Consider the following 15,794-nt stretch of genomic DNA (forward strand, 5'->3'; position numbering starts at 1 on the left):
ATTACCTTACTGGTTATTTATCCACTTTGTTACTGCGGACCGCGGTAGCAGTTCAGTTTAAACATTACTTTACTATTTATTCATCCACTGCGGGACTGCGGACTGCAGTAGCACTTGCTAAGCTGCTCTTGTATCGTGGCCGGAAAGTACTTCTAGACTTAAACTCTAAACGTTTCACAAATTCGGACACATTACTCGTCATTTTTCCCGTTTTGATTGTGTAGTTAACAAACACTACCTTAATCATCGATTTTACTTAGTTGGTTTTTTTTTTTCAAAACAGTTTCCTTGGCAGTCCACAATATATTTAACCCATTAACGGCCGCAGCTTTTGTGGAAAACTGTGTTTTGAAGCTAGTCCAGCAGATTTCGGGTCACTGTTGGGGTTTTAAAAGCTCAAACTTACCAAAAACCACTTGACAGCTCGTGCACTCGACGGCCTTTCGATCCAAATGCAAAATGGCGGCCTGAAAATCTCGGGCACGCGCAGAGAGCAAAATTTGGACATAGTTTTTGGGTTGAAAAGTCACGCCCCACTTACGACTTCTACTTTTCTCTCTTTCTCCTGCCCTTTTTTTCCCCTCTCCTTGCCTAAAGTTTCTCCTCACTTGCTGGAAATTGAGTAGGCTTCATTTTGGTGTAGAGATTTTTCAGAAACTACTCATTATTTTCAAAGCACATGCTCGGAAAGGTAGGTGGGTAGTGAAACACGATCTTCGTGCAGATTTTCCAGTCAAAGTGACACGGTTTTTTGGCTATTTCTCCAATCTCCTCCACTCAATTGCGCTCATTTTGGTATCGTCTGCAAGATATTTTCAACCCGTTCAAGTACATGCTCGAATTCGTGCTCCAGAGTTAAAATTGATGACGTCACAGGGCGCAGAAAGGGTGTGGGTCCCCATGGGCGCATACGGGCGCACTGGACGTTAATGGGTTAAAGATGACCTACTTATCTGAAATTCTCCATTTTAAAGGTTCTTGACAGCTGATAATTGTTGTCATTGAAATTAATTCCCTTTTATTTCAACAAATATATTGTTTAGTTCAATAGGAGTGTTAAATCAAATTTTCTTGAGTAATTTTCAAGGAATGTGTACCAATTTATGGTCAGAACTTACACCATATAGGAATAAAAGGGTTAATACATTTTGTACAAATTCTACACAGCACAAGTTTCAGACTTATCAACAGTGAATACAGAGGTTCTTGGAATAGAAAGTGAACTTCACCATGTTGCTTCACACTGCGTACCTCCAGACATCTGTGAGTCCCCGGACCCCAGTGAACTGTCATAGCTAGATTGCCCCAGTATCTGTTCTGATACAGTTCCATAATTGCCATTGGAGGTGCCAGCAATACTTGCCAAGCCACACTCAAGAAAAAAGGTCACCATTGATGACATCAATGAAATGCACCTTGAGGTCCTTAAAAAGGAAAATGTAAAACTTGACCTGGAAATTGAAAATCTAAAACTAAAGAAGAAAGAAATAATGTTAAGGATTCCAGAGCTTGAGGCTCAAAGTTGGGCAGAAGATAATTTATGAATCAATCTTTATACAATCAAACTGAAATGGCTCTGATTATGACTCCTGTAACTGGTTATTTATGGATCGTTGCGGTCAGCTCCCCATATTTTCAAACCACTGATAAACCATTTCCCCAGAAATGTACACAGGCTTTAATCACATATTGGTTTTAATTTGGTTGCCTTTTAGTACGAATGCATTAATCTGTTGAAAGTTTCAACATCCCTCCTTTTAAAAATTTGAGATTGGTTTGTTCAAATTCCACCCCTGCCCTTACACCCCCATCCCCCCCCCCCCCCCAGGCAAAAAACTTGGTTCAAATTCCCCAGCCAACATTTTGCTACAAATTAATTGGCCCATAATGTTGTGATTCAAATTTTTTCTTTTCAATTTTCAATTCTCAAATGAGTTTGAGTTTGTTTCCAGTTATAATGCTCTCAAATGAAGGGAAATGAAAGAAAAAATTAATAAAAAACAGTTCTACCAATTTAAAACCAAAAAAATTAACTAAGTGTACAGGCATGTGTTATTGGTAAAATAAAAACAGCAGATATAAAGCAAAGACCATTAGTATTACAAATGCATCATGTAACTAATATTTACATCACTATGATGTAAAACTAATTAGTCAATGGAGTTTATTAATTACATGTAAATATGTTTTTTCAAGAATTAGTTGCACTGAAGCAATTTTGAGCATTTCTTGGATTTAACCACAATTTATATTTTTCCATATCAACAAAATCTTTAATTTTACATACGAGACCCATCATTGAACTTAGAAAACAGAGGGCATTTTAAGAAATATTTATAAAAAGGTCAATTAATTTACACTATTAAGGTCAAAGTTCATTGATCATTTCATGTAATTCACCAATGCTTGAAGCAGCAATTTTAATTTTCCATGGCACTTTTTCTGTAGTCATACAAATAACAAAATCTTCATTTATATATTGAGATTATTGCAGTTGAAACCAACCCATGATTTGAAATCATTTCCTCACTTTGAATTCAACAAACTATAGAGTGAACAAAGAGGTGATGAATAAAAGACAATAAAAGGCTGCTTTCCAATAAAAATTTGTGGGCTTATTATATCATTCCATTCTTGAAATAACAAATACATTTTGGCAAAGTAACGTTAAAAAAGTAGAAAAGCCCCTTCCTATTGGCTAAAAAGACTTGTTCTTAATATGGTAACGTGATTCCATTCAGTTTAAGCTGGATGATTGACCTTTTATTGCCTGAAGATGCCATTTACAAGGCCAAAATGACAACAATTAGAAATGGTAATATGACCAAGAGAAGTCCAATGCAGTCGAGTCCCATTTTTTAATCATGAGTATGATTACAGACTGGATTGGATGACACAACGTCCTGTTACCAATTAATCAAAACTATGACAAAATTTGAGAAAGAAACTGGGCATTGGTTGTACGTTCTCAAAATAAAAACAACAGTATAAACTTGGTGAAATGCCCAACAACAGTAAATGCACATAACGCCTTTTGCCCATTTACACAGGTATGACATGTTAACTGTCCCTTAAACTGTCCTATAACAAGCATGATGCATACACTGCACTGTAAGTGGTCATACAAGACTCTTGATAACCAATCGTATTCAAGAATTTAGCTAAAGTTTTAATTAAGAAACTTGTGAGACAAGATAATCAGAGATCACAATACATATTTACATGCAAACATTTAAGCTAGAACTTGATGTGATGAACATAAAAAAATGAATGATCTAATTTGAAAGTAGAATGTACAGACTGTATTAGGTGTTCCTAGAAGAATGCCAAACCTCACTTTATCCCAATGTTGAACATAAAGATTGTCAAAACATAAACTCTTTATTGGTTAAGACTTTTTCCAGGACAAAGGAAAACAAACTATGAAAACTGTTGAAGAAGAAAAAATATTAAGATCTCCTTTCCTAAATGCAGTTTCCTCTAACATTTCTTGGAACATGGGGGTAGATAAGGAAAAATGTTTAATGCATGCCTTTCCATTTAAAAGGAATGTCCAATAATCCATGAAAAACATTTATCTTTGAGAGCCAGCAAGAATGACCCAAAGGTGTGGCTGATCATGAAATTAGAGACTTTGCAAAAGATACACATTGGACTATTGCAAAAAGTGTAATGTGAGTTTAACCATAGTTAGTAAAGGGAGCTGGTTAGGAAGCACGGCGAACTTCAAAGTAACTCTTTGTTCAGATTTATGAGCTATGACGTCACACGACAGTGCACACTCTAAACAAACACGACGTGACGAGATTTAGGCTGCGTCATGTTCCTTGATTAAAAATGTGTTTTTAGACGCAAACTATGCTATATATAAGTTCGATTCTCGCTAGTCGATCTCTCTACAATGCCTGGAAACAATTTTTCTGTCTTTGGATGTGGTTCGTGCCGTAGAACCAAAGGAATCGGCATCTGGAGACTACCCGCTCCTCTCAATGATGACTTTCGAAAATGGTGCGAAGCTTGGCTAAACAAGCTGACGAAATATCAAGTCACTAATAAAGATTTTCCAAACCAAATTGATAATGATAAAGTATTTACATGTGAAAACATTTCAAGCCAGAAGACATTGAAACTTGTAAGTATTTGGCCTTGTTTTGCCTTAAGTTAATGTAGATGTCACACAAAAACATAGGCACCTATACACTAAAAGTAACTAGCTTTTTTTATCAATCGAAACATCAATACGTTATCTTATAATTTATTATTATTCCTTTTGAAGTTAAATCTACAAAGTTGACAAAGAAAAAACCAAAGTTTGGTGCCCTACCATGCGAAAACATGCCTAAAAATATATTAGTAGCGAAGAGCCACTATGTGGAAGTATGCTAATAAAGGTCATTAATATTATTATCATTATTATTATTATCACAAATCTGAATTGTTTTCTCTTGTAAAAATCTTGATGAATGACTGCGATATAAAGCCACTGCATCCTAAACACAAACTTCTTCTGTACAGCCGCTATGTCCTATCAAAGTTGTCATGGCATTTCACCATAGCATATATATCCAAAACCTGGATAACGCAACATCTCGACTCTGTAGTGAATGGCTACATCCAAAAATGGCTTGATATTCCGATATCTGGAATACTGAGCAATGTTTTCCTAGAAAGCAATAAATTTGGTTTTAATATTTGTCCTCCCTCTATCAAATTTACTCAGTGCCAGTCAGTTCTCCGAAATTCATTAAAAGAGTCCCCAAATGATTCCTTGAAAGTTCTCTGGAAATCGTCAAGCTGTCACACTAATATTCAATATGATGTGTACAAATCCACTAAGGAAATTCTTAAGGATTTCCGTTCTAATCAAGAGGATAAACTGCAACACCACCTAACATCTCAAGGTTACTTCTTCTCAAATGTTATCAAGTGTTCACTGTCATCTGTTAATTCTATTTGGTCAGTGGCCCAGTCCCATCTGCCGAAGAACATTTACAACTTTACCATCCGCTACATCAACAACTCTCTTCCCACACGTAAGAATTTGGTAAGATGGGGATTATCACAAAGTCCTGATTGTTCCTTTTGCCTTAATCCTGAGTCACTCCTTCATGTTGTCGCTGGTTGTCAACAATGCCTTGATTGCTTTACCTGGAGACACGACTCAATCCTTAACTTCATTGCCAAGTCCCTTCAACCTGTAATTAACGTTAGCCCTTCAATCTATGCAGATGTTACTGGTTTTCTAAATCCCTCAATAATAACTGGTGAAAATTATCGCCCAGATCTTCTTTTCCTAACCCAGTGCAAGTGCCCACATGTTCTAGAATTAACAGTTGGTTTCGAATCTAACTTGTACAACAATGCTGTGCGTAAAAAAGGAAAATATTGATCAACGAAATGAGTAGAACTTTCAGAGGTGTGAAATTTGTAAATCTCTCCATGAGCTCCCTTGGCGTTTTCTCAGGTGAATGCTCTACGTTCTTAGGCATGACGAATGACATAGGCATTGCCAAAAAGCAGCAACTTTACATAATCAAGAAAATGATAAATATAGCTATTAGAGAAACATACTACGTCTTTTGTTGTAGAAATAGGAATTGGGACAACCCAGATTTGATGCAATTTTGATTTTTGTGTGTGTGTTGAATAAGCCAATCTCAAGCAGCATTTGTAAATTGCTAATACATAGTGAGATTTACAATTGTACATTTAAAAACACAAATAAAGTTTCCATTATTATTATTATAAAAAAAAGTCATCCAACCACCCTAACTCAACCAAGGCCAGCACGCATCGTGAGAGAAAGAACTACAATAGAAAGCACAAGAAATCGTTATTTCTACAGCAATTTTCCAGATTTCTGTAAAAAGATCCAAACACTTAAATGCCTCAGTGAGTGGAGAGTCGAAGAGATGGCTGATAGAGTTGTATTAAAGAGAGGAAAGGAGCCATTTTGCTTAGCAGAATATTAACTTATTGTAGCCTTGGTTTCACTGTTATGTGCTATGGATGGTTAATACCTAATGATCATCAGTTATATAAAACCTATGCGAGACCAATGAGGAACATAACTTTGAGCAATCTGATTAAAGTAGGAAGACTAATTCTTTGCCCTGGGATAGACTGTTATGAAATCAACTCTAGCCTGGTTCGTCATGTTATTCCCAAGTCAGCTGATCCATTTGAGTGTGATGATGGTAGCGATATGTTTACAAGCAAAGAATACTGGCGCTCAAAGACCTGTAGCATTTTAGTTGAGTCGAGTGAAAAGTGTTCTACCTGTGCTGAGCAACTATTCTAGTGATTGTAAAGCTCAAGCAAAGCAAAGAAGATCTTTAGAGCCAGCAAAGTTGAATGCCCCCATTTCTAAGACATCTACAGAAACAGTGAAATTAGCCCTACAAGAACACAGGCCAAAATGTTCTCAGCTTGAGCAAGAGCTGTCTGAAATGAAATGAGGGCTGCCCTTGAAAAGGCAAGTGTGGAAATTGACCACAACTTGAGCAATGATCTGACGAAGATAATAAGCGATGCTGATGAAACCAAGATGACACCCTTTATGAATCTCTTCTGGCAACAGCAAAACAGACTGTTTCATGATAGTGCCAGCAGTGTTGAATACCACCCCATGATGATTTGTGACCGGGCACAGGATTTCGTACACTAACGCTTTACCGTTTAACGAATCAATCCGTTTACTATCCGTTTACTATCCGTTTAAAACGGATCATTAAAGCGTTTAAACGCTTTCTTCATCCGTTTAAACGCTTTGCTCATCCGTTTAACGTTTTCGACAAAACGTTTAAACGGTTAACCTATCCGTTTAAAATAAAATACATCCGTTTAACGGTTACTTGCATCCGTTTAACGAGGAGAGCGAGATTTGTTTTCATGATTATGCAAATTTCTTTCGATTGACGTGTACGGCAAAATTTACAAAATCCGTGGCTATCGAGTTTCTCATCTTTTATTTCCGTCGATTGAAAGGAAACGGAAATTGCTTTATAAAAGCTGTAATTACACATTACTTTACGAAATCGAATGCAAGATGAAACACGAGCGAAAGAAAGTTGAGTTTTGTTACATGCGTATGTAAAATTGTTTCGATTAACCGACGGTGAAATCTACAAAATCAGCGGCATTTCTTAACGTTTTCACTTGATAGCGCGTTTTCATTTCAGTCAATACGTAGAAGAAACAATGTAGGAACATGAAAAAAAAAACGACTTTGCTTCTCAACTCTATTTTCTTTCTATCGAGAATGTTCAGTCCACATGGTATGATTGACAGATTGCTTCCTCTGCTCATACAAATTTTCAAACGCATTGCGAGCTCTCCAGGGCGAGACTCGCTCTCGGCTCGCTTCACTCGCCAGTGGATAGCTTAATTGCAGGCTAGTAATTTCATTTTACTTACCGTAGTTTTCTATCGTTGTCGGTCGAATATTATTAGTATGAAACGTCAGTGTTCCGCATAAACAATTCGTATAATTGTTCGCAACGGTTTCTGATCGATATGTGCATGACTTTCCGCCGTTCTTTAGCCCTCCTCATTCGTTCAAGGTTTTTGTCCATCCGTTTAACATTTTGAGCTATCCATAAAAATAATATTTATAGATGCTGTTCAACCGTTTAACGTTTTAAGCCATCCGTTTATTTTTTTTCTCGGCCGTTTAACGGTTTACGGAATCCGTTTTTGGACTTTGCTCTACCGTTTAACGCTTTGGACTATTCGTTTAAACGGACATGCAAACCGTTTAAACGCTCTTACTACCCGTTTACTATCCGTTTTCAAACCGTTTATTTTTACCCGTTTAATGGAAAAGCGTTAGTGTACGAAATCCTGTGCCCGGTCACATTTGCTTCTGTCTATCTCTTGTGGAAAAATCACCATCTTGCTATGAAGAGCTTAGGCAAAGAAATATTCTCACTCTACCAAGCCAAAGAACACTGCGAGACTATCGCAACTTCATAAGACCTACACCAGGCTACCAAGACAAAGTAGTTGATGAATTAAAGTCTGAAACAAGCTGCCACTTTGATGTCCACAGATATTGTGTTATTCTCCTTGATGAAATGAAGGTCTAAACCAACCTTGTCTTTGACAAGAACACTCATGATCTCATTGGGTTTGTTGATCTGGGGGACCCAGATGTAAACTTTGCCACTCTTGATAAACACGATGATGTGGCAACACATGCTTTAGTGTTTCTTGTGCGAGGAGTCTGTTCAGAGCTCAAATTCAGTCTGGCGTATTTTGCCACCACAGGCGTCACATCAGTGCAAATAATGCCTCTGTTCTGGGAAGCTGTATGCATTCTAGAATGTATATGCAACCTGTGGGTTATTTCTGCCACATCTGATGGAGCCTCACCCAACCGTTGTTTCTACAGGCTTCATAAGAACCTAGATGGTGGATCTGGGAAAGAAGTGTGCTACAGAACAATTAATCTGTATGCCACATATCGATACATCTATTTCTTCTCAGATGCCCCTTACCTCATCATGACCACTAGAAACTGCCAAATTAACTAAGTTAGCTAAAAGTTACCTTATTTCATGTGACACTCATTATAATGTTATTGTTATCATCATCTGAGTTCATTTCTTTTTTACATTGAAGGTACATGTGGAATGATGGCTTGTATGTCATTTGGCAACACATCATACAACTCTTTCATCAAGATATGGAGAATGGATTGAAGCTGTTGCCAAAGCTGACATATGATCATATTAATATCTCCTCATACTCAGCTATGCATGTTAGTTTTGCTGCACAGGTTTTAAGTGCATCAGTATCTGCCGTGATGAGAACCTTCAGCTCTCCTGATACTGCAGCAACAGCTAAGTTATGTGAAATGGTTGACTCTTTTTTTTTTAACTGTCTCAATGTACGCAGTACAACTGAGCATGAAAGAAAGAGGAAACCATTTCTGGCACCATACACCTTCTTACAAGATGTAAGGTTTCGATGGCTAGAATCCACATTCCTCAAGTACCTGCGAGATCAGTTGCAGAGTATCAAGGACAGGTCTGGCAACTTCACAAAGACAGCTCGAAGTAAAATATTCCTCTCGTGGCAAACCTATGAGGGACTACAGATCACTTCGTACTCTATGATCCAAGCCACCAAGTAAGAGACTTTTTTATGCTTTACATCTGCAAACACATGTTCTCTTCAAAAAATCTAAAAACTAACTACTTTGGCTTTTCATTTTTAAATTGTCTGTCCTGAGAATCATGCAATTGCCAATGGAATAACAATTAAGTGACCATTTGTCTTGATTTTATTTCACAATTCATGTGTACATTAGCGAAACATACTGGGATAAATAAGTCAAAATAAATAATCTATATATTTTGTTGACCTGTCATATGAGTACAAGATTTCATTTCACTATTAATTAAAACAATGTTATTGTACAAGTTTCTCCTGGGAGAGGGTATGCAACATGTTCTAACAGAGACATTTTGCCAAGACAGCTTAGAGGTATACTTTGGTAATCAAAGGAAGTTGAGAAGAAGAAACGACAACCCAGACATGAGATCATTTGGTTATAATGATAACCACCAATCGCATACGGAGATCAGTTTCGTGCCAAAGTGGGAACACCTGTGGAAGAAAAGATAAAAGAAAGCTTGGGTAAATGTATGCGATGAACCAGTGCGCAAAAGATCAGCCAAAAAACGCAATTAGTTAATAATGAAATTAAATTAGTCAATAACTAATTTCCTTTTCGGCAGGTCTTTTGTGCACTGGATCATCATATGGGGCAAAACCTCTATTATTAACAGAAAAGAAAATTTATATCAAAAACACATTCCATATACTCTAAAGCTTCTAAACTGGGGGAACTAGTGCTATGAGTAATTAGGGATAAAGATGTTGTTAAAGAATTAATTCCTCTTTTCAGTTAATAGTAGAGGTGTTGCCCCATCACATGGCGGCAATCATGTCATAATAAGGCAAAAACAAAGTAATTTGGAATAAATAGAATCATGAGAAACATTCCCAATCTTGAAATTTCCCTGTCACAGCTGACATATGTCATGGAGGAAAGCCTCTTTAGGGTTGAGAAGGCTTACCGTGCATTTCGGTTGAGTGTGGAGGCACAAGAGTTTTATCGAAACCAAAACTCGCAGAAATAAGTTTACTGTAATTTGATAAGTCATCTCAACCATTATGTGAAACGTTGCCCACATCTAGTGGTGTGTATCAAAGGAAATCTTTCGTGAGATAATAAATGTCTCTTTAATGACTTTATCGTACAATATTGTATATAGTTCTAGAAAAGTAATTCGCTACAAGCAAGCATTACATAAATGAATGCATATGTTTAATTTAAACTGTAATACAAAATATTCAAAACTGCAAACATCAAAATATTCAAAACTGCAAACATCCATACTAGTTACTGTTATTATACTGCAAATCATTGCAATGACTGATGACAATAAAACCCTCAAATTGTATAACTTTATAAGCAATAAAGTGCATATAAATAGACCAAGATGATTCAATTGTTGTCTCTTTGAGTCTTACTATTTCAAAGATATATTATTTGCACTCTACAGACAAAATAGACACAAATAGAGAAAAGAAAGCAATGAATTAAATGAGTATCATTTGACCATACTGTTCACCATTTTTCAGTTACTGTAAGGCAAAACCACTCTCACTCATTCTAACTGAAACATAATGTGATTATATTATCACTGTAATATGTACATAGGAACTATTAATTGAAAGTAAAGTTACATTGACATGCTCTTTAATCTTGTCGTTCTTGCTCATTATTATAAGCATGGGAAGCTCGGCTGATTTCTTTGCGGACACCCTTGCTTTTCAGCTGCTTTGCTCTGATCTTGTGTTTTTGTATAATATCCTTAGCAATTGAATAAGAGCGCACCCTTGTATACAGCCGATTCAGACTGCTAATAAGCTTGTGGTTTTCTAACTTGTCACCTGCTTTTCCAGCTTTTAGGATGGACATTGCCTGCTCATTTTCAGGAGTTTTGACCTTTGCTTGAGATAGTTTTATGAAGAACATAACCACCAAAATATTGTAGACCTGATAGCTAGGTATTGGAGAGCTTCTGTTTGCAATTTGCATTTTTGTTGACTTGTGTATCCTTGCTTTCTTTGCTGTGTACTAGTAGACAGTCAGCGACTTTTGTTGACATAAGTGTAACAATGTTTTTTGACAAATTGACAAAATAGGTATCTGAATTATAGACAACGGTGGAGTAAAATTCAGCACAAAATTTTTCTATGTTACCGGTTCGTACGAGGTTGTTGTATAGGGTTTGGATAAGAGTAAATTCACCACTTGTGGTGTTTACATGGCTTGAGAAAGTGTTTACTTGTTCTTTCGTCTTTGCTGTGTATATTTTACTCATCAATATCTTTTCTTTTGCCTTTCCCATGATTCGAGTGTACATTTCCGGGGTTAAATACTGTTGTTGTTCGGTATTTTCGCAATCACCTGACTTTTCAGCTGGGTGCTTGACAGTGATGTGACGTTTCAAGGCAGCCTTACTTTTGCAAATTTTCTGACAAAATTTGCACGAGATAGTATCTGGTTCAACCTGAAAAACTCTCAATATCCTTTAAGTATTGCAATTGTCTACATAAAGATCCATTTGACATCTAACTGTAGCATAAATCGGGGTTAGTACTACATCCCAACACAACGCTGTACTGTAATACGCCATCGATAAATCTGCAGTCAAAAAACCACAGTTTTCAGCTAATTTATTACTTAACTGAGACACACTTTGAACTTAACTCAACAGCAGCATCAGTAAAATGACTTTCTAGGTCATCATCTTCTTCCAAAATTCTTAAGATCGCATTAAAATCATCTCCAAAGATATAGAGTTCGCTAAAGTCCGTACTATCCGCCATGTTGGCAAAGACTGTGTGTACGGTCACTCACAGATGAGGGTACGTTCAAGTTCATCCAGCAAACAATAGGAGCGCTCTCTGAAGTTCGCCGCGCTTTCTAACCAGCTCCCTCTACTAACTATGCTGAAAGGAAAGTAATGTGGTCATCAAAGATTTCCATGAACGAAATAAATAATGCATTAACCTTGAAACCATGCAAACATTTCCCATAAACCCATTGGGTCTCATTGTTGATGGATCATACCATTTACGGTACATGTCAACATTTTTGCAATCAAATGTATGTTTGAGCTTTAGCCCCCTGTGTAGAACTTAAAAAGTGTTAGCAATGTGCTCCCTGACAGCATTACCAGTTTCACGGCCATTATACTGACTGTGAAGGTCAGGACCACACCCTTCATGATCCACTTCACAGTCCTCTGGATCTGGCTCCCTTAGACTTATAGCAATTATTGAGCACACCCTGTGAGGAGCCATCCTTACTTCGGAGTGTAGCACATGAAATCTCCTTTTTAACACCCCAAAAGTTCGCTCGATAGTACATCGCGCTATTTTGTGAGCTCTGTTGAAACGTTACTCCTGGGGTGTTTCGGGGTTGAGATAGGGAGTCATGAGGAATGGGGAACATGCATATCCACTATCTCCAAGTAGTACACCATCTGCCAGACCAGTCCCTTCCAGGTCACGCCTTATGGGTGATGTTCGAAAAATGTGGCTGTCATGTAGAGCCAGGTCATCTAGCCAAAACATTTGTAAACATTCCTAAAAAATTCAATTACATTCAATGCAACACAAATGGTTTTCACGTCTATCACAACATTCCCAGTACAAAAAATAGATATTTATAGCACACGTCTACATCTTCCTAGTCTAAAACTGTATTCCCATAAAAGTTTCATAATGTGCGCATACACACAGACCCTAAATTTGGAGTTGTAATCGTGAGATTTTTTTAAATTCATTTTGTCAAAACAAAGTGTTTGAAATGGGATTGCAGCTTGCATTTAACTACAGTTTATAACTAACATCAATTAACTACAACCTATCCCTTTTCTAGATATGGTAAATTCCAAGAGATTTCTTGACATGTATCTTTGAGTAACAGCAAATTACATGCTATTAAACAATGCTACTTAATAGCGAGAGACTGCTCTGTAATGTTATGTTTCAGCACTCAAACCAACACAGTCCATGGAAAAATGTCCATGTTGGAAAATACATCTAGTGATCACTGAAGAATATTTTCCTTGCGGTCATGTCACCATTCGAAGGCTCAACACTTGTTAGCAAACAAAATCGATTACAGTTCAGAGTTCCATAATATAAAGGGACATCTCATGCTTCAAAAATTTCAATCAATTCGTTCAGTTCGTTTCATCGTAAATTGTGTACATGTGTAAATCTTAGAATCACATGATTGATCACATGCTTTACTCAAGCCAATCACTCGCACATTCCTCCTTACATGACAGAAAAGCGTTACAGTTTGAAAGCGAAATTCTTCGGTTTTCATGCTCATATTTGGGAAAGAATAATTATCTGAATACACGAGATAGTAAGCATAGTAAAGCTTGGGTTAAACGGAATGTTACCCTTTGCTATACAAATAATGAGAGCAACACAAACTTGCTTACCTCGATGGTCGCAGATTTCCTGGACATTGATTGAGAGAAATCCTTTCCGGTTCACGAAGTCCAGTTCGTTTTCGTGAGGGGCCTTTATTCTGACATGGGTACCGTCGATGCACCCGATAGCACAGGGAAAACCACCTACTCTGAACAAACCTTACTTTATTTCGTCTCGTTCTGAATGACTGCACGGTAATTTTACGAAGTCACCTAACTTTGCAGTCAAGGCTTTTATCACCCCGCGAACTACTCGCCTGACAGTCGACTTGTCAAATCCCTGAAAAGTGTCACCTACCAACTGAAGAAACGAACCTGAAGAAACAAACCCGAAGCTAAGAATCTGAGGGTGATAAGGACTTGCATTATAGCTGGAACAGCACAGTTTCGATTTGTTTGGGGAGCGATATCGTCTGCAACAAGGCTAACAATGTACTGTATCGCCTCTCGTCCAAAACGATACCTGGATCTCAATTCAGCGTCTGTGTATGTTCCTAACGAATCTAATTGGCGGCGATAAATTTTCCTCTTTCTTCGATGTTGATTTTCGGGTAGATTACAGCGAAGAAGATGTAACTGTCGAGGTACTACCTACCTAACCATTGATAAATTTATCCACTGGATATCGCTTACCTGCTTTCAACAACGGATATGACGCCATGGATAAAATTTATCCTCTGGATAGCGATTTATCCAGCGGATAAGAAGTTATCCATCTTATGAACAACCGGGGCCTGATCTATAAAGGTGAGTTTATATGTGTTGTAGTTAAGTTTTATTCCCAGTTAAATTTTACTTTTCCCCTGTTTTGTATATGGTAATATATTATCATGAATTTGAATCAAAGGAAAAGTAACTAACTGGGAATAGAATTAACTACAACATATGCACTACCAGGATTCATGTAAAGAAAATTATACGTGGTATGTCAGTCACAAAAACTAGGTAAGAAACATACTAAAGTCTAGGAATAAATCAACTAGTGATAAATAAGATGTAACAAAAATAATGGACTCGATCTGGAGATACTAGTGACCTTAAAGCCCGGCGCACACTTGAGCTTTCAGCTGAGCTGAGCGTCACTCATGCTCTTGCCTTACGCCGCTTCCTCAAGTGTGCGGTGTCTTTTTCTGCGATTTTGGTAACGAGTGCCATTAGCGTCGGATATTCAACATGTTGAATAGTTTTGGGCACGAGTGAACATTTCCTCATAGTGTGCGCGCATTCTGAGCTATCAGCGCAGTGATCGATGCAAATGCGCATGCGTTTTTTATACACAAAGACTTCACAGTGGCAGATGTTGACGAAAGTGCAAGCTCATTTGAAGATGAAAAGATTTTGCTGTCCTTTTTATTACTGCGACGAAGGCGAAGGCGCTTGAGGGCAGCTAATCGAAAGGTGTGGGTAAAATCTTGGGTTTCATGCCGCCAGTCACAAGGTGCATGTGCAAATATTGTTCCTGAACTTAATTGTGAAGACCCTGAAAAATTTAGACAATTTCACCGCCTAGACAGACTTTCATTTCAAGAGATTTTAACCTTGGTAACACCATTAATTGAAAGGAAAGACACGCCACTATGTTGCTCTTTAAAGCCCATTGAACGACTGTCAGTGACATTACGTTTTTTGGCTTCAGGTTTGTTTTGTTCATATATCTCTCAGTTTTTTACGTAGAAGTTAGTTTTATTTTATTGCATCGTCATAATTCCAGAAGAGTATTTTTCATATAATCATTATTTTTAGAGTTACAGTACAGTTTTTTGAAATTTTTGCTAGTTTTGAAATTGTGACTTCATCAAATTGCTATTAAATTGTAAACCATAAGACTTATTTTTACTACCACTACCATCTTAAAGATCTTCAAAAACTGAGTTTCTTAATTGTATTGGTCATTTTGACTTGTGCTTTTACTCTTCGTCACAGCTTCCTATATAGTAAAAACCTGCAAGTAAGAACCTAAAAATTAAGAACCTGTTAGCCTAAAATTTGCCATTTATATGCCCTATAAACAAGAACCTATTTAGCCTAAGAAAATTAAAATAGGTTCTTATTTTCTAAAATCATATAGTACATTACAGGTACACTGAAATTATTTACTGTAATCATAATCGAAGAAATCATAATCAAAGAAAAACCAGATTGCCATTGCTGTAAAACATGATTTTGTTAAGAAAAATGAGTGCGAAATATGTAGTCACAAAATATAGGACACTTACCAACTTATTGTGCAGGTGTGTTTTTCTCCAAGAATAAGAACCTGTT

This window comes from Stylophora pistillata, chromosome 2 (assembly GCF_964205215.1).
Source record: "Stylophora pistillata chromosome 2, jaStyPist1.2, whole genome shotgun sequence".
Lineage (NCBI taxonomy): Eukaryota > Metazoa > Cnidaria > Anthozoa > Scleractinia > Pocilloporidae > Stylophora > Stylophora pistillata.